General features: G+C 44.7%; 18 non-coding genes and 13 pseudogenes across 18 annotated transcripts; all 31 read left to right on the top strand.

The window, feature by feature from the left end:
• Positions 1-213: 213 nt before the first annotated feature.
• On the top strand, positions 214-332 carry LOC149100313 (5S ribosomal RNA). The gene has a single exon (XR_016203331.1). It is a non-coding gene; the product is annotated as a 5S ribosomal RNA (ribosomal RNA).
• A 385-nt stretch (positions 333-717) lies between these two features.
• On the top strand, positions 718-836 carry LOC149100312 (5S ribosomal RNA; annotated as a pseudogene).
• A 384-nt stretch (positions 837-1,220) lies between these two features.
• On the top strand, positions 1,221-1,339 carry LOC149100311 (5S ribosomal RNA). The gene has a single exon (XR_016203330.1). It is a non-coding gene; the product is annotated as a 5S ribosomal RNA (ribosomal RNA).
• Positions 1,340-1,723: 384 nt separating this feature from the next.
• Positions 1,724-1,842, top strand: LOC149100310 (5S ribosomal RNA). The gene has a single exon (XR_016203328.1). It is a non-coding gene; the product is annotated as a 5S ribosomal RNA (ribosomal RNA).
• Positions 1,843-2,227: 385 nt separating this feature from the next.
• On the top strand, positions 2,228-2,346 carry LOC149100309 (5S ribosomal RNA). Its single transcript, XR_016203327.1, has one exon. It is a non-coding gene; the product is annotated as a 5S ribosomal RNA (ribosomal RNA).
• A 385-nt stretch (positions 2,347-2,731) lies between these two features.
• On the top strand, positions 2,732-2,850 carry LOC149100308 (5S ribosomal RNA; annotated as a pseudogene).
• Positions 2,851-3,234: 384 nt separating this feature from the next.
• On the top strand, positions 3,235-3,353 carry LOC149100307 (5S ribosomal RNA; annotated as a pseudogene).
• A 385-nt stretch (positions 3,354-3,738) lies between these two features.
• LOC149100306 (5S ribosomal RNA) lies at positions 3,739-3,857 on the top strand. Its single transcript, XR_016203326.1, has one exon. It is a non-coding gene; the product is annotated as a 5S ribosomal RNA (ribosomal RNA).
• A 384-nt stretch (positions 3,858-4,241) lies between these two features.
• Positions 4,242-4,360, top strand: LOC149100305 (5S ribosomal RNA). The gene has a single exon (XR_016203325.1). It is a non-coding gene; the product is annotated as a 5S ribosomal RNA (ribosomal RNA).
• A 384-nt stretch (positions 4,361-4,744) lies between these two features.
• Positions 4,745-4,863, top strand: LOC149100304 (5S ribosomal RNA). Its single transcript, XR_016203324.1, has one exon. It is a non-coding gene; the product is annotated as a 5S ribosomal RNA (ribosomal RNA).
• Positions 4,864-5,248: 385 nt separating this feature from the next.
• Positions 5,249-5,367, top strand: LOC149100303 (5S ribosomal RNA). Its single transcript, XR_016203323.1, has one exon. It is a non-coding gene; the product is annotated as a 5S ribosomal RNA (ribosomal RNA).
• Positions 5,368-5,752: 385 nt separating this feature from the next.
• LOC149100302 (5S ribosomal RNA) lies at positions 5,753-5,871 on the top strand. Its single transcript, XR_016203322.1, has one exon. It is a non-coding gene; the product is annotated as a 5S ribosomal RNA (ribosomal RNA).
• Positions 5,872-6,255: 384 nt separating this feature from the next.
• Positions 6,256-6,374, top strand: LOC149100301 (5S ribosomal RNA; annotated as a pseudogene).
• Positions 6,375-6,759: 385 nt separating this feature from the next.
• On the top strand, positions 6,760-6,878 carry LOC149100300 (5S ribosomal RNA; annotated as a pseudogene).
• A 384-nt stretch (positions 6,879-7,262) lies between these two features.
• LOC149100299 (5S ribosomal RNA) lies at positions 7,263-7,381 on the top strand (annotated as a pseudogene).
• Positions 7,382-7,765: 384 nt separating this feature from the next.
• On the top strand, positions 7,766-7,884 carry LOC149100298 (5S ribosomal RNA; annotated as a pseudogene).
• Positions 7,885-8,269: 385 nt separating this feature from the next.
• LOC149100297 (5S ribosomal RNA) lies at positions 8,270-8,388 on the top strand. The gene has a single exon (XR_016203321.1). It is a non-coding gene; the product is annotated as a 5S ribosomal RNA (ribosomal RNA).
• Positions 8,389-8,773: 385 nt separating this feature from the next.
• LOC149100296 (5S ribosomal RNA) lies at positions 8,774-8,892 on the top strand. Its single transcript, XR_016203320.1, has one exon. It is a non-coding gene; the product is annotated as a 5S ribosomal RNA (ribosomal RNA).
• Positions 8,893-9,276: 384 nt separating this feature from the next.
• On the top strand, positions 9,277-9,395 carry LOC149100295 (5S ribosomal RNA). The gene has a single exon (XR_016203319.1). It is a non-coding gene; the product is annotated as a 5S ribosomal RNA (ribosomal RNA).
• A 385-nt stretch (positions 9,396-9,780) lies between these two features.
• LOC149100294 (5S ribosomal RNA) lies at positions 9,781-9,899 on the top strand (annotated as a pseudogene).
• Positions 9,900-10,283: 384 nt separating this feature from the next.
• Positions 10,284-10,402, top strand: LOC149100293 (5S ribosomal RNA; annotated as a pseudogene).
• A 384-nt stretch (positions 10,403-10,786) lies between these two features.
• Positions 10,787-10,905, top strand: LOC149100292 (5S ribosomal RNA). The gene has a single exon (XR_016203317.1). It is a non-coding gene; the product is annotated as a 5S ribosomal RNA (ribosomal RNA).
• A 384-nt stretch (positions 10,906-11,289) lies between these two features.
• Positions 11,290-11,408, top strand: LOC149100291 (5S ribosomal RNA). Its single transcript, XR_016203316.1, has one exon. It is a non-coding gene; the product is annotated as a 5S ribosomal RNA (ribosomal RNA).
• A 385-nt stretch (positions 11,409-11,793) lies between these two features.
• On the top strand, positions 11,794-11,912 carry LOC149100290 (5S ribosomal RNA; annotated as a pseudogene).
• A 384-nt stretch (positions 11,913-12,296) lies between these two features.
• Positions 12,297-12,415, top strand: LOC149100289 (5S ribosomal RNA; annotated as a pseudogene).
• A 385-nt stretch (positions 12,416-12,800) lies between these two features.
• LOC149100288 (5S ribosomal RNA) lies at positions 12,801-12,919 on the top strand. Its single transcript, XR_016203315.1, has one exon. It is a non-coding gene; the product is annotated as a 5S ribosomal RNA (ribosomal RNA).
• A 385-nt stretch (positions 12,920-13,304) lies between these two features.
• LOC149100287 (5S ribosomal RNA) lies at positions 13,305-13,423 on the top strand (annotated as a pseudogene).
• A 384-nt stretch (positions 13,424-13,807) lies between these two features.
• On the top strand, positions 13,808-13,926 carry LOC149100286 (5S ribosomal RNA; annotated as a pseudogene).
• Positions 13,927-14,311: 385 nt separating this feature from the next.
• On the top strand, positions 14,312-14,430 carry LOC149100285 (5S ribosomal RNA). The gene has a single exon (XR_016203314.1). It is a non-coding gene; the product is annotated as a 5S ribosomal RNA (ribosomal RNA).
• Positions 14,431-14,815: 385 nt separating this feature from the next.
• LOC149100284 (5S ribosomal RNA) lies at positions 14,816-14,934 on the top strand. The gene has a single exon (XR_016203313.1). It is a non-coding gene; the product is annotated as a 5S ribosomal RNA (ribosomal RNA).
• A 385-nt stretch (positions 14,935-15,319) lies between these two features.
• LOC149100283 (5S ribosomal RNA) lies at positions 15,320-15,438 on the top strand. The gene has a single exon (XR_016203312.1). It is a non-coding gene; the product is annotated as a 5S ribosomal RNA (ribosomal RNA).
• The last annotated feature ends 234 nt before the right edge of the window (positions 15,439-15,672 follow it).

Below are 15,672 nucleotides of genomic sequence, written 5' to 3'. Positions count from 1 at the left end.
GCACACTGGAGGCAATCTCTTGAATGTGGCTTTGATGACTGACCATTGGAGAATCGCCCTTTTGTGATTTGAAGTCTTAGCTGGCTTTGGAATCTCTGGGTTAAGTAGCCGAGACGTAATTGGAAATTCATGACAACAGCAATTAAAGGCCTTCCTTCTAAGAGACTTAAAAGAGAGTCCAAGCAATTGGGCAAGGTTTGAGTTGTTTCTTTCGTCTACGACCACACCACAGGGAACGTACCGGTTCTCGTCCGATCACCGAAGTCAAGTCCTGTTGGGCGGCGTCAGTACCTGGCTGGGTGACCACCTGGGAATACGCCGTGTTGTAGACTTTTGGAGCCATTTTGGGACTGGACTCTTCAGAGAAGATTTCCATACGCCTCCACATCATTGATCCCTCTGTTTTCAAAATGTTGTCTTTTTTTTTTTGGAATTATTTTTCCAGCAAGTTGACAGCATATTAGAAGATTTTCTTGTTTGATTACAGCACTGCAACACTGAGCAGCATACTGGAGGCAATCTCTTGAATGTGGCTTTGATGACTGACCATTGGAGAATCGCCCTTTTGTGATTTGAAGTCTTAGCTGGCTTTGGAATCTCTGGGTTAAGTAGCCGAGACGTAATTGGAAATTCATGACAACAGCAATTAAAGGCCTTCCTTCTAAGAGACTTAAAAGAGAGTCCAAGCAATTGGGCAAGGTTTGAGTTGTTTCTTTCGTGTACGACCACACCACAGGGAACGTACCGGTTCTCGTCCGATCACCGAAGTCAAGTCCTGTTGGGCGGCGTCAGTACCTGGCTGGGTGACCACCTGGGAATACGCCGTGTTGTAGACTTTTGGAGCCATTTTGGGACTGGACTCTTCAGAGAAGATTTCCATACGCCTCCACATCATTGATCCCTCTGTTTTCAAAATGTTGTCTTTTTTTTTTGGAATTATTTTTCCAGCAAGTTGACAGCATATTAGAAGATTTTCTTGTTTGATTACAGCACTGCAACACTGAGCAGCACACTGGAGGCAATCTCTTGAATGTGGCTTTGATGACTGACCATTGGAGAATCGCCCTTTTGTGATTTGAAGTCTTAGCTGGCTTTGGAATCTCTGGGTTAAGTAGCCGAGACGTAATTGGAAATTCATGACAACAGCAATTAAAGGCCTTCCTTCTAAGAGACTTAAAAGAGAGTCCAAGCAATTGGGCAAGGTTTGAGTTGTTTCTTTCGTCTACGACCACACCACAGGGAACGTACCGGTTCTCGTCCGATCACCGAAGTCAAGTCCTGTTGGGCGGCGTCAGTACCTGGCTGGGTGACCACCTGGGAATACGCCGTGTTGTAGACTTTTGGAGCCATTTTGGGACTGGACTCTTCAGAGAAGATTTCCATACGCCTCCACATCATTGATCCCTCTGTTTTCAAAATGTTGTCTTTTTTTTTTGGAATTATTTTTCCAGCAAGTTGACAGCATATTAGAAGATTTTCTTGTTTGATTACAGCACTGCAACACTGAGCAGCACACTGGAGGCAATCTCTTGAATGTGGCTTTGATGACTGACCATTGGAGAATCGCCCTTTTGTGATTTGAAGTCTTAGCTGGCTTTGGAATCTCTGGGTTAAGTAGCCGAGACGTAATTGGAAATTCATGACAACAGCAATTAAAGGCCTTCCTTCTAAGAGACTTAAAAGAGAGTCCAAGCAATTGGGCAAGGTTTGAGTTGTTTCTTTCGTCTACGACCACACCACAGGGAACGTACCGGTTCTCGTCCGATCACCGAAGTCAAGTCCTGTTGGGCGGCGTCAGTACCTGGCTGGGTGACCACCTGGGAATACGCCGTGTTGTAGACTTTTGGAGCCATTTTGGGACTGGACTCTTCAGAGAAGATTTCCATACGCCTCCACATCATTGATCCCTCTGTTTTCAAAATGTTGTCTTTTTTTTTTTGGAATTATTTTTCCAGCAAGTTGACAGCATATTAGAAGATTTTCTTGTTTGATTACAGCACTGCAACACTGAGCAGCACACTGGAGGCAATCTCTTGAATGTGGCTTTGATGACTGACCATTGGAGAATCGCCCTTTTGTGATTTGAAGTCTTAGCTGGCTTTGGAATCTCTGGGTTAAGTAGCCGAGACGTAATTGGAAATTCATGACAACAGCAATTAAAGGCCTTCCTTCTAAGAGACTTAAAAGAGAGTCCAAGCAATTGGGCAAGGTTTGAGTTGTTTCTTTCGTCTACGACCACACCACAGGGAACGTACCGGTTCTCGTCCGATCACCGAAGTCAAGTCCTGTTGGGCGGCGTCAGTACCTGGCTGGGTGACCACCTGGGAATACGCCGTGTTGTAGACTTTTGGAGCCATTTTGGGACTGGACTCTTCAGAGAAGATTTCCATACGCCTCCACATCATTGATCCCTCTGTTTTCAAAATGTTGTCTTTTTCTTTTTGGAATTATTTTTCCAGCAAGTTGACAGCATATTAGAAGATTTTCTTGTTTGATTACAGCACTGCAACACTGAGCAGCACACTGGAGGCAATCTCTTGAATGTGGCTTTGATGACTGACCATTGGAGAATCGCCCTTTTGTGATTTGAAGTCTTAGCTGGCTTTGGAATCTCTGGGTTAAGTAGCCGAGACGTAATTGGAAATTCATGACAACAGCAATTAAAGGCCTTCCTTCTAAGAGACTTAAAAGAGAGTCCAAGCAATTGGGCAAGGTTTGAGTTGTTTCTTTCGTGTACGACCACACCACAGGGAACGTACCGGTTCTCGTCCGATCACCGAAGTCAAGTCCTGTTGGGCGGCGTCAGTACCTGGCTGGGTGACCACCTGGGAATACGCCGTGTTGTAGACTTTTGGAGCCATTTTGGGACTGGACTCTTCAGAGAAGATTTCCATACGCCTCCACATCATTGATCCCTCTGTTTTCAAAATGTTGTCTTTTTTTTTTGGAATTATTTTTCCAGCAAGTTGACAGCATATTAGAAGATTTTCTTGTTTGATTACAGCACTGCAACACTGAGCAGCACACTGGAGGCAATCTCTTGAATGTGGCTTTGATGACTGACCATTGGAGAATCGCCCTTTTGTGATTTGAAGTCTTAGCTGGCTTTGGAATCTCTGGGTTAAGTAGCCGAGACGTAATTGGAAATTCATGACAACAGCAATTAAAGGCCTTCCTTCTAAGAGACTTAAAAGAGAGTCCAAGCAATTGGGCAAGGTTTGAGTTGTTTCTTTCGTCTACGACCACACCACAGGGAACGTACCGGTTCTCGTCCGATGACCGAAGTCAAGTCCTGTTGGGCGGCGTCAGTACCTGGCTGGGTGACCACCTGGGAATACGCCGTGTTGTAGACTTTTGGAGCCATTTTGGGACTGGACTCTTCAGAGAAGATTTCCATACGCCTCCACATCATTGATCCCTCTGTTTTCAAAATGTTGTCTTTTTTTTTTTGGAATTATTTTTCCAGCAAGTTGACAGCATATTAGAAGATTTTCTTGTTTGATTACAGCACTGCAACACTGAGCAGCACACTGGAGGCAATCTCTTGAATGTGGCTTTGATGACTGACCATTGGAGAATCGCCCTTTTGTGATTTGAAGTCTTAGCTGGCTTTGGAATCTCTGGGTTAAGTAGCCGAGACGTAATTGGAAATTCATGACAACAGCAATTAAAGGCCTTCCTTCTAAGAGACTTAAAAGAGAGTCCAAGCAATTGGGCAAGGTTTGAGTTGTTTCTTTCGTCTACGACCACACCACAGGGAACGTACCGGTTCTCGTCCGATCACCGAAGTCAAGTCCTGTTGGGCGGCGTCAGTACCTGGCTGGGTGACCACCTGGGAATACGCCGTGTTGTAGACTTTTGGAGCCATTTTGGGACTGGACTCTTCAGAGAAGATTTCCATACGCCTCCACATCATTGATCCCTCTGTTTTCAAAATGTTGTCTTTTTTTTTTGGAATTATTTTTCCAGCAAGTTGACAGCATATTAGAAGATTTTCTTGTTTGATTACAGCACTGCAACACTGAGCAGCACACTGGAGGCAATCTCTTGAATGTGGCTTTGATGACTGACCATTGGAGAATCGCCCTTTTGTGATTTGAAGTCTTAGCTGGCTTTGGAATCTCTGGGTTAAGTAGCCGAGACGTAATTGGAAATTCATGACAACAGCAATTAAAGGCCTTCCTTCTAAGAGACTTAAAAGAGAGTCCAAGCAATTGGGCAAGGTTTGAGTTGTTTCTTTCGTCTACGACCACACCACAGGGAACGTACCGGTTCTCGTCCGATCACCGAAGTCAAGTCCTGTTGGGCGGCGTCAGTACCTGGCTGGGTGACCACCTGGGAATACGCCGTGTTGTAGACTTTTGGAGCCATTTTGGGACTGGACTCTTCAGAGAAGATTTCCATACGCCTCCACATCATTGATCCCTCTGTTTTCAAAATGTTGTCTTTTTTTTTTGGAATTATTTTTGCAGCAAGTTGACAGCATATTAGAAGATTTTCTTGTTTGATTACAGCACTGCAACACTGAGCAGCACACTGGAGGCAATCTCTTGAATGTGGCTTTGATGACTGACCATTGGAGAATCGCCCTTTTGTGATTTGAAGTCTTAGCTGGCTTTGGAATCTCTGGGTTAAGTAGCCGAGACGTAATTGGAAATTCATGACAACAGCAATTAAAGGCCTTCCTTCTAAGAGACTTAAAAGAGAGTCCAAGCAATTGGGCAAGGTTTGAGTTGTTTCTTTCGTCTACGACCACACCACAGGGAACGTACCGGTTCTCGTCCGATCACCGAAGTCAAGTCCTGTTGGGCGGCGTCAGTACCTGGCTGGGTGACCACCTGGGAATACGCCGTGTTGTAGACTTTTGGAGCCATTTTGGGACTGGACTCTTCAGAGAAGATTTCCATACGCCTCCACATCATTGATCCCTCTGTTTTCAAAATGTTGTCTTTTTTTTTTTGGAATTATTTTTCCAGCAAGTTGACAGCATATTAGAAGATTTTCTTGTTTGATTACAGCACTGCAACACTGAGCAGCACACTGGAGGCAATCTCTTGAATGTGGCTTTGATGACTGACCATTGGAGAATCGCCCTTTTGTGATTTGAAGTCTTAGCTGGCTTTGGAATCTCTGGGTTAAGTAGCCGAGACGTAATTGGAAATTCATGACAACAGCAATTAAAGGCCTTCCTTCTAAGAGACTTAAAAGAGAGTCCAAGCAATTGGGCAAGGTTTGAGTTGTTTCTTTCGTCTACGACCACACCACAGGGAACGTACCGGTTCTCGTCCGATCACCGAAGTCAAGTCCTGTTGGGCGGCGTCAGTACCTGGCTGGGTGACCACCTGGGAATACGCCGTGTTGTAGACTTTTGGAGCCATTTTGGGACTGGACTCTTCAGAGAAGATTTCCATACGCCTCCACATCATTGATCCCTCTGTTTTCAAAATGTTGTCTTTTTTTTTTTGGAATTATTTTTCCAGCAAGTTGACAGCATATTAGAAGATTTTCTTGTTTGATTACAGCACTGCAACACTGAGCAGCACACTGGAGGCAATCTCTTGAATGTGGCTTTGATGACTGACCATTGGAGAATCGCCCTTTTGTGATTTGAAGTCTTAGCTGGCTTTGGAATCTCTGGGTTAAGTAGCCGAGACGTAATTGGAAATTCATGACAACAGCAATTAAAGGCCTTCCTTCTAAGAGACTTAAAAGAGAGTCCAAGCAATTGGGCAAGGTTTGAGTTGTTTCTTTCGTCTACGACCACACCACAGGGAACGTACCGGTTCTCGTCCGATCACCGAAGTCAAGTCCTGTTGGGCGGCGTCAGTACCTGGCTGGGTGACCACCTGGGAATACGCCGTGTTGTAGACTTTTGGAGCCATTTTGGGACTGGACTCTTCAGAGAAGATTTCCATACGCCTCCACATCATTGATCCCTCTGTTTTCAAAATGTTGTCTTTTTTTTTTGGAATTATTTTTCCAGCAAGTTGACAGCATATTAGAAGATTTTCTTGTTTGATTACAGCACTGCAACACTGAGCAGCACACTGGAGGCAATCTCTTGAATGTGGCTTTGATGACTGACCATTGGAGAATCGCCCTTTTGTGATTTGAAGTCTTAGCTGGCTTTGGAATCTCTGGGTTAAGTAGCCGAGACGTAATTGGAAATTCATGACAACAGCAATTAAAGGCCTTCCTTCTAAGAGACTTAAAAGAGAGTCCAAGCAATTGGGCAAGGTTTGAGTTGTTTCTTTCGTCTACGACCACACCACAGGGAACGTACCGGTTCTCGTCCGATGACCGAAGTCAAGTCCTGTTGGGCGGCGTCAGTACCTGGCTGGGTGACCACCTGGGAATACGCCGTGTTGTAGACTTTTGGAGCCATTTTGGGACTGGACTCTTCAGAGAAGATTTCCATACGCCTCCACATCATTGATCCCTCTGTTTTCAAAATGTTGTCTTTTTTTTTTTGGAATTATTTTTCCAGCAAGTTGACAGCATATTAGAAGATTTTCTTGTTTGATTACAGCACTGCAACACTGAGCAGCATACTGGAGGCAATCTCTTGAATGTGGCTTTGATGACTGACCATTGGAGAATCGCCCTTTTGTGATTTGAAGTCTTAGCTGGCTTTGGAATCTCTGGGTTAAGTAGCCGAGACGTAATTGGAAATTCATGACAACAGCAATTAAAGGCCTTCCTTCTAAGAGACTTAAAAGAGAGTCCAAGCAATTGGGCAAGGTTTGAGTTGTTTCTTTCGTGTACGACCACACCACAGGGAACGTACCGGTTCTCGTCCGATCACCGAAGTCAAGTCCTGTTGGGCGGCGTCAGTACCTGGCTGGGTGACCACCTGGGAATACGCCGTGTTGTAGACTTTTGGAGCCATTTTGGGACTGGACTCTTCAGAGAAGATTTCCATACGCCTCCACATCATTGATCCCTCTGTTTTCAAAATGTTGTCTTTTTTTTTTGGAATTATTTTTCCAGCAAGTTGACAGCATATTAGAAGATTTTCTTGTTTGATTACAGCACTGCAACACTGAGCAGCACACTGGAGGCAATCTCTTGAATGTGGCTTTGATGACTGACCATTGGAGAATCGCCCTTTTGTGATTTGAAGTCTTAGCTGGCTTTGGAATCTCTGGGTTAAGTAGCCGAGACGTAATTGGAAATTCATGACAACAGCAATTAAAGGCCTTCCTTCTAAGAGACTTAAAAGAGAGTCCAAGCAATTGGGCAAGGTTTGAGTTGTTTCTTTCGTGTACGACCACACCACAGGGAACGTACCGGTTCTCGTCCGATCACCGAAGTCAAGTCCTGTTGGGCGGCGTCAGTACCTGGCTGGGTGACCACCTGGGAATACGCCGTGTTGTAGACTTTTGGAGCCATTTTGGGACTGGACTCTTCAGAGAAGATTTCCATACGCCTCCACATCATTGATCCCTCTGTTTTCAAAATGTTGTCTTTTTTTTTTGGAATTATTTTTCCAGCAAGTTGACAGCATATTAGAAGATTTTCTTGTTTGATTACAGCACTGCAACACTGAGCAGCACACTGGAGGCAATCTCTTGAATGTGGCTTTGATGACTGACCATTGGAGAATCGCCCTTTTGTGATTTGAAGTCTTAGCTGGCTTTGGAATCTCTGGGTTAAGTAGCCGAGACGTAATTGGAAATTCATGACAACAGCAATTAAAGGCCTTCCTTCTAAGAGACTTAAAAGAGAGTCCAAGCAATTGGGCAAGGTTTGAGTTGTTTCTTTCGTCTACGACCACACCACAGGGAACGTACCGGTTCTCGTCCGATGACCGAAGTCAAGTCCTGTTGGGCGGCGTCAGTACCTGGCTGGGTGACCACCTGGGAATACGCCGTGTTGTAGACTTTTGGAGCCATTTTGGGACTGGACTCTTCAGAGAAGATTTCCATACGCCTCCACATCATTGATCCCTCTGTTTTCAAAATGTTGTCTTTTTTTTTTTGGAATTATTTTTCCAGCAAGTTGACAGCATATTAGAAGATTTTCTTGTTTGATTACAGCACTGCAACACTGAGCAGCACACTGGAGGCAATCTCTTGAATGTGGCTTTGATGACTGACCATTGGAGAATCGCCCTTTTGTGATTTGAAGTCTTAGCTGGCTTTGGAATCTCTGGGTTAAGTAGCCGAGACGTAATTGGAAATTCATGACAACAGCAATTAAAGGCCTTCCTTCTAAGAGACTTAAAAGAGAGTCCAAGCAATTGGGCAAGGTTTGAGTTGTTTCTTTCGTCTACGACCACACCACAGGGAACGTACCGGTTCTCGTCCGATCACCGAAGTCAAGTCCTGTTGGGCGGCGTCAGTACCTGGCTGGGTGACCACCTGGGAATACGCCGTGTTGTAGACTTTTGGAGCCATTTTGGGACTGGACTCTTCAGAGAAGATTTCCATACGCCTCCACATCATTGATCCCTCTGTTTTCAAAATGTTGTCTTTTTTTTTTTGGAATTATTTTTCCAGCAAGTTGACAGCATATTAGAAGATTTTCTTGTTTGATTACAGCACTGCAACACTGAGCAGCACACTGGAGGCAATCTCTTGAATGTGGCTTTGATGACTGACCATTGGAGAATCGCCCTTTTGTGATTTGAAGTCTTAGCTGGCTTTGGAATCTCTGGGTTAAGTAGCCGAGACGTAATTGGAAATTCATGACAACAGCAATTAAAGGCCTTCCTTCTAAGAGACTTAAAAGAGAGTCCAAGCAATTGGGCAAGGTTTGAGTTGTTTCTTTCGTCTACGACCACACCACAGGGAACGTACCGGTTCTCGTCCGATCACCGAAGTCAAGTCCTGTTGGGCGGCGTCAGTACCTGGCTGGGTGACCACCTGGGAATACGCCGTGTTGTAGACTTTTGGAGCCATTTTGGGACTGGACTCTTCAGAGAAGATTTCCATACGCCTCCACATCATTGATCCCTCTGTTTTCAAAATGTTGTCTTTTTTTTTTGGAATTATTTTTCCAGCAAGTTGACAGCATATTAGAAGATTTTCTTGTTTGATTACAGCACTGCAACACTGAGCAGCACACTGGAGGCAATCTCTTGAATGTGGCTTTGATGACTGACCATTGGAGAATCGCCCTTTTGTGATTTGAAGTCTTAGCTGGCTTTGGAATCTCTGGGTTAAGTAGCCGAGACGTAATTGGAAATTCATGACAACAGCAATTAAAGGCCTTCCTTCTAAGAGACTTAAAAGAGAGTCCAAGCAATTGGGCAAGGTTTGAGTTGTTTCTTTCGTCTACGACCACACCACAGGGAACGTACCGGTTCTCGTCCGATCACCGAAGTCAAGTCCTGTTGGGCGGCGTCAGTACCTGGCTGGGTGACCACCTGGGAATACGCCGTGTTGTAGACTTTTGGAGCCATTTTGGGACTGGACTCTTCAGAGAAGATTTCCATACGCCTCCACATCATTGATCCCTCTGTTTTCAAAATGTTGTCTTTTTTTTTTTGGAATTATTTTTCCAGCAAGTTGACAGCATATTAGAAGATTTTCTTGTTTGATTACAGCACTGCAACACTGAGCAGCACACTGGAGGCAATCTCTTGAATGTGGCTTTGATGACTGACCATTGGAGAATCGCCCTTTTGTGATTTGAAGTCTTAGCTGGCTTTGGAATCTCTGGGTTAAGTAGCCGAGACGTAATTGGAAATTCATGACAACAGCAATTAAAGGCCTTCCTTCTAAGAGACTTAAAAGAGAGTCCAAGCAATTGGGCAAGGTTTGAGTTGTTTCTTTCGTCTACGACCACACCACAGGGAACGTACCGGTTCTCGTCCGATGACCGAAGTCAAGTCCTGTTGGGCGGCGTCAGTACCTGGCTGGGTGACCACCTGGGAATACGCCGTGTTGTAGACTTTTGGAGCCATTTTGGGACTGGACTCTTCAGAGAAGATTTCCATACGCCTCCACATCATTGATCCCTCTGTTTTCAAAATGTTGTCTTTTTTTTTTGGAATTATTTTTCCAGCAAGTTGACAGCATATTAGAAGATTTTCTTGTTTGATTACAGCACTGCAACACTGAGCAGCACACTGGAGGCAATCTCTTGAATGTGGCTTTGATGACTGACCATTGGAGAATCGCCCTTTTGTGATTTGAAGTCTTAGCTGGCTTTGGAATCTCTGGGTTAAGTAGCCGAGACGTAATTGGAAATTCATGACAACAGCAATTAAAGGCCTTCCTTCTAAGAGACTTAAAAGAGAGTCCAAGCAATTGGGCAAGGTTTGAGTTGTTTCTTTCGTCTACGACCACACCACAGGGAACGTACCGGTTCTCGTCCGATGACCGAAGTCAAGTCCTGTTGGGCGGCGTCAGTACCTGGCTGGGTGACCACCTGGGAATACGCCGTGTTGTAGACTTTTGGAGCCATTTTGGGACTGGACTCTTCAGAGAAGATTTCCATACGCCTCCACATCATTGATCCCTCTGTTTTCAAAATGTTGTCTTTTTTTTTTGGAATTATTTTTGCAGCAAGTTGACAGCATATTAGAAGATTTTCTTGTTTGATTACAGCACTGCAACACTGAGCAGCACACTGGAGGCAATCTCTTGAATGTGGCTTTGATGACTGACCATTGGAGAATCGCCCTTTTGTGATTTGATGTCTTAGCTGGCTTTGGAATCTCTGGGTTAAGTAGCCGAGACGTAATTGGAAATTCATGACAACAGCAATTAAAGGCCTTCCTTCTAAGAGACTTAAAAGAGAGTCCAAGCAATTGGGCAAGGTTTGAGTTGTTTCTTTCGTCTACGACCACACCACAGGGAACGTACCGGTTCTCGTCCGATCACCGAAGTCAAGTCCTGTTGGGCGGCGTCAGTACCTGGCTGGGTGACCACCTGGGAATACGCCGTGTTGTAGACTTTTGGAGCCATTTTGGGACTGGACTCTTCAGAGAAGATTTCCATACGCCTCCACATCATTGATCCCTCTGTTTTCAAAATGTTGTCTTTTTTTTTTGGAATTATTTTTGCAGCAAGTTGACAGCATATTAGAAGATTTTCTTGTTTGATTACAGCACTGCAACACTGAGCAGCACACTGGAGGCAATCTCTTGAATGTGGCTTTGATGACTGACCATTGGAGAATCGCCCTTTTGTGATTTGAAGTCTTAGCTGGCTTTGGAATCTCTGGGTTAAGTAGCCGAGACGTAATTGGAAATTCATGACAACAGCAATTAAAGGCCTTCCTTCTAAGAGACTTAAAAGAGAGTCCAAGCAATTGGGCAAGGTTTGAGTTGTTTCTTTCGTCTACGACCACACCACAGGGAACGTACCGGTTCTCGTCCGATCACCGAAGTCAAGTCCTGTTGGGCGGCGTCAGTACCTGGCTGGGTGACCACCTGGGAATACGCCGTGTTGTAGACTTTTGGAGCCATTTTGGGACTGGACTCTTCAGAGAAGATTTCCATACGCCTCCACATCATTGATCCCTCTGTTTTCAAAATGTTGTCTTTTTTTTTTTGGAATTATTTTTCCAGCAAGTTGACAGCATATTAGAAGATTTCCTTGTTTGATTACAGCACTGCAACACTGAGCAGCACACTGGAGGCAATCTCTTGAATGTGGCTTTGATGACTGACCATTGGAGAATCGCCCTTTTGTGATTTGAAGTCTTAGCTGGCTTTGGAATCTCTGGGTTAAGTAGCCGAGACGTAATTGGAAATTCATGACAACAGCAATTAAAGGCCTTCCTTCTAAGAGACTTAAAAGAGAGTCCAAGCAATTGGGCAAGGTTTGAGTTGTTTCTTTCGTCTACGACCACACCACAGGGAACGTACCGGTTCTCGTCCGATGACCGAAGTCAAGTCCTGTTGGGCGGCGTCAGTACCTGGCTGGGTGACCACCTGGGAATACGCCGTGTTGTAGACTTTTGGAGCCATTTTGGGACTGGACTCTTCAGAGAAGATTTCCATACGCCTCCACATCATTGATCCCTCTGTTTTCAAAATGTTGTCTTTTTTTTTTGGAATTATTTTTCCAGCAAGTTGACAGCATATTAGAAGATTTTCTTGTTTGATTACAGCACTGCAACACTGAGCAGCACACTGGAGGCAATCTCTTGAATGTGGCTTTGATGACTGACCATTGGAGAATCGCCCTTTTGTGATTTGAAGTCTTAGCTGGCTTTGGAATCTCTGGGTTAAGTAGCCGAGACGTAATTGGAAATTCATGACAACAGCAATTAAAGGCCTTCCTTCTAAGAGACTTAAAAGAGAGTCCAAGCAATTGGGCAAGGTTTGAGTTGTTTCTTTCGTCTACGACCACACCACAGGGAACGTACCGGTTCTCGTCCGATGACCGAAGTCAAGTCCTGTTGGGCGGCGTCAGTACCTGGCTGGGTGACCACCTGGGAATACGCCGTGTTGTAGACTTTTGGAGCCATTTTGGGACTGGACTCTTCAGAGAAGATTTCCATACGCCTCCACATCATTGATCCCTCTGTTTTCAAAATGTTGTCTTTTTTTTTTTGGAATTATTTTTCCAGCAAGTTGACAGCATATTAGAAGATTTTCTTGTTTGATTACAGCACTGCAACACTGAGCAGCACACTGGAGGCAATCTCTTGAATGTGGCTTTGATGACTGACCATTGGAGAATCGCCCTTTTGTGATTTGAAGTCTTAGCTGGCTTTGGAATCTCTGGGTTAAGTAGCCGAGACGTAATTGGAAATTCATGACAACAGCAATTAAAGGCCTTCCTTCTAAGAGACTTAAAAGAGAGTCCAAGCAATTGGGCAAGGTTTGAGTTGTTTCTTTCGTCTACGACCACACCACAGGGAACGTACCGGTTCTCGTCCGATCACCGAAGTCAAGTCCTGTTGGGCGGCGTCAGTACCTGGCTGGGTGACCACCTGGGAATACGCCGTGTTGTAGACTTTTGGAGCCATTTTGGGACTGGACTCTTCAGAGAAGATTTCCATACGCCTCCACATCATTGATCCCTCTGTTTTCAAAATGTTGTCTTTTTTTTTTTGGAATTATTTTTCCAGCAAGTTGACAGCATATTAGAAGATTTCCTTGTTTGATTACAGCACTGCAACACTGAGCAGCACACTGGAGGCAATCTCTTGAATGTGGCTTTGATGACTGACCATTGGAGAATCGCCCTTTTGTGATTTGAAGTCTTAGCTGGCTTTGGAATCTCTGGGTTAAGTAGCCGAGACGTAATTGGAAATTCATGACAACAGCAATTAAAGGCCTTCCTTCTAAGAGACTTAAAAGAGAGTCCAAGCAATTGGGCAAGGTTTGAGTTGTTTCTTTCGTCTACGACCACACCACAGGGAACGTACCGGTTCTCGTCCGATGACCGAAGTCAAGTCCTGTTGGGCGGCGTCAGTACCTGGCTGGGTGACCACCTGGGAATACGCCGTGTTGTAGACTTTTGGAGCCATTTTGGGACTGGACTCTTCAGAGAAGATTTCCATACGCCTCCACATCATTGATCCCTCTGTTTTCAAAATGTTGTCTTTTTTTTTTGGAATTATTTTTCCAGCAAGTTGACAGCATATTAGAAGATTTTCTTGTTTGATTACAGCACTGCAACACTGAGCAGCACACTGGAGGCAATCTCTTGAATGTGGCTTTGATGACTGACCATTGGAGAATCGCCCTTTTGTGATTTGAAGTCTTAGCTGGCTTTGGAATCTCTGGGTTAAGTAGCCGAGACGTAATTGGAAATTCATGACAACAGCAATTAAAGGCCTTCCTTCTAAGAGACTTAAAAGAGAGTCCAAGCAATTGGGCAAGGTTTGAGTTGTTTCTTTCGTCTACGACCACACCACAGGGAACGTACCGGTTCTCGTCCGATGACCGAAGTCAAGTCCTGTTGGGCGGCGTCAGTACCTGGCTGGGTGACCACCTGGGAATACGCCGTGTTGTAGACTTTTGGAGCCATTTTGGGACTGGACTCTTCAGAGAAGATTTCCATACGCCTCCACATCATTGATCCCTCTGTTTTCAAAATGTTGTCTTTTTTTTTTTGGAATTATTTTTCCAGCAAGTTGACAGCATATTAGAAGATTTTCTTGTTTGATTACAGCACTGCAACACTGAGCAGCACACTGGAGGCAATCTCTTGAATGTGGCTTTGATGACTGACCATTGGAGAATCGCCCTTTTGTGATTTGAAGTCTTAGCTGGCTTTGGAATCTCTGGGTTAAGTAGCCGAGACGTAATTGGAAATTCATGACAACAGCAATTAAAGGCCTTCCTTCTAAGAGACTTAAAAGAGAGTCCAAGCAATTGGGCAAGGTTTGAGTTGTTTCTTTCGTCTACGACCACACCACAGGGAACGTACCGGTTCTCGTCCGATCACCGAAGTCAAGTCCTGTTGGGCGGCGTCAGTACCTGGCTGGGTGACCACCTGGGAATACGCCGTGTTGTAGACTTTTGGAGCCATTTTGGGACTGGACTCTTCAGAGAAGATTTCCATACGCCTCCACATCATTGATCCCTCTGTTTTCAAAATGTTGTCTTTTTTTTTTTGGAATTATTTTTCCAGCAAGTTGACAGCATATTAGAAGATTTTCTTGTTTGATTACAGCACTGCAACACTGAGCAGCACACTGGAGGCAATCTCTTGAATGTGGCTTTGATGACTGACCATTGGAGAATCGCCCTTTTGTGATTTGAAGTCTTAGCTGGCTTTGGAATCTCTGGGTTAAGTAGCCGAGACGTAATTGGAAATTCATGACAACAGCAATTAAAGGCCTTCCTTCTAAGAGACTTAAAAGAGAGTCCAAGCAATTGGGCAAGGTTTGAGTTGTTTCTTTCGTCTACGACCACACCACAGGGAACGTACCGGTTCTCGTCCGATCACCGAAGTCAAGTCCTGTTGGGCGGCGTCAGTACCTGGCTGGGTGACCACCTGGGAATACGCCGTGTTGTAGACTTTTGGAGCCATTTTGGGACTGGACTCTTCAGAGAAGATTTCCATACGCCTCCACATCATTGATCCCTCTGTTTTCAAAATGTTGTCTTTTTTTTTTTGGAATTATTTTTCCAGCAAGTTGACAGCATATTAGAAGATTTTCTTGTTTGATTACAGCACTGCAACACTGAGCAGCACACTGGAGGCAATCTCTTGAATGTGGCTTTGATGACTGACCATTGGAGAATCGCCCTTTTGTGATTTGAAGTCTTAGCTGGCTTTGGAATCTCTGGGTTAAGTAGCCGAGACGTAATTGGAAATTCATGACAACAGCAATTAAAGGCCTTCCTTCTAAGAGACTTAAAAGAGAGTCCAAGCAATTGGGCAAGGTTTGAGTTGTTTCTTTCGTCTACGACCACACCACAGGGAACGTACCGGTTCTCGTCCGATCACCGAAGTCAAGTCCTGTTGGGCGGCGTCAGTACCTGGCTGGGTGACCACCTGGGAATACGCCGTGTTGTAGACTTTTGGAGCCATTTTGGGACTGGACTCTTCAGAGAAGATTTCCATACGCCTCCACATCATTGATCCCTCTGTTTTCAAAATGTTGTCTTTTTTTTTTGGAATTATTTTTGCAGCAAGTTGACAGCATATTAGAAGATTTTCTTGTTTGATTACAGCACTGCAACACTGAGCAGCACACTGGAGGCAATCTCTTGAATGTGGCTTTGATGACTGACCATTGGAGAATCGCCCTTTT

The sequence above is a fragment of the Orbicella faveolata genome, unplaced genomic scaffold (assembly GCF_042242905.1).
Source record: "Orbicella faveolata isolate gen_17 unplaced genomic scaffold, um_ofav_v1 contig_40, whole genome shotgun sequence".
Taxonomy (NCBI): Eukaryota; Metazoa; Cnidaria; class Anthozoa; order Scleractinia; family Merulinidae; genus Orbicella; species Orbicella faveolata.
This window is presented reverse-complemented; position numbering and strand designations above follow the sequence as displayed.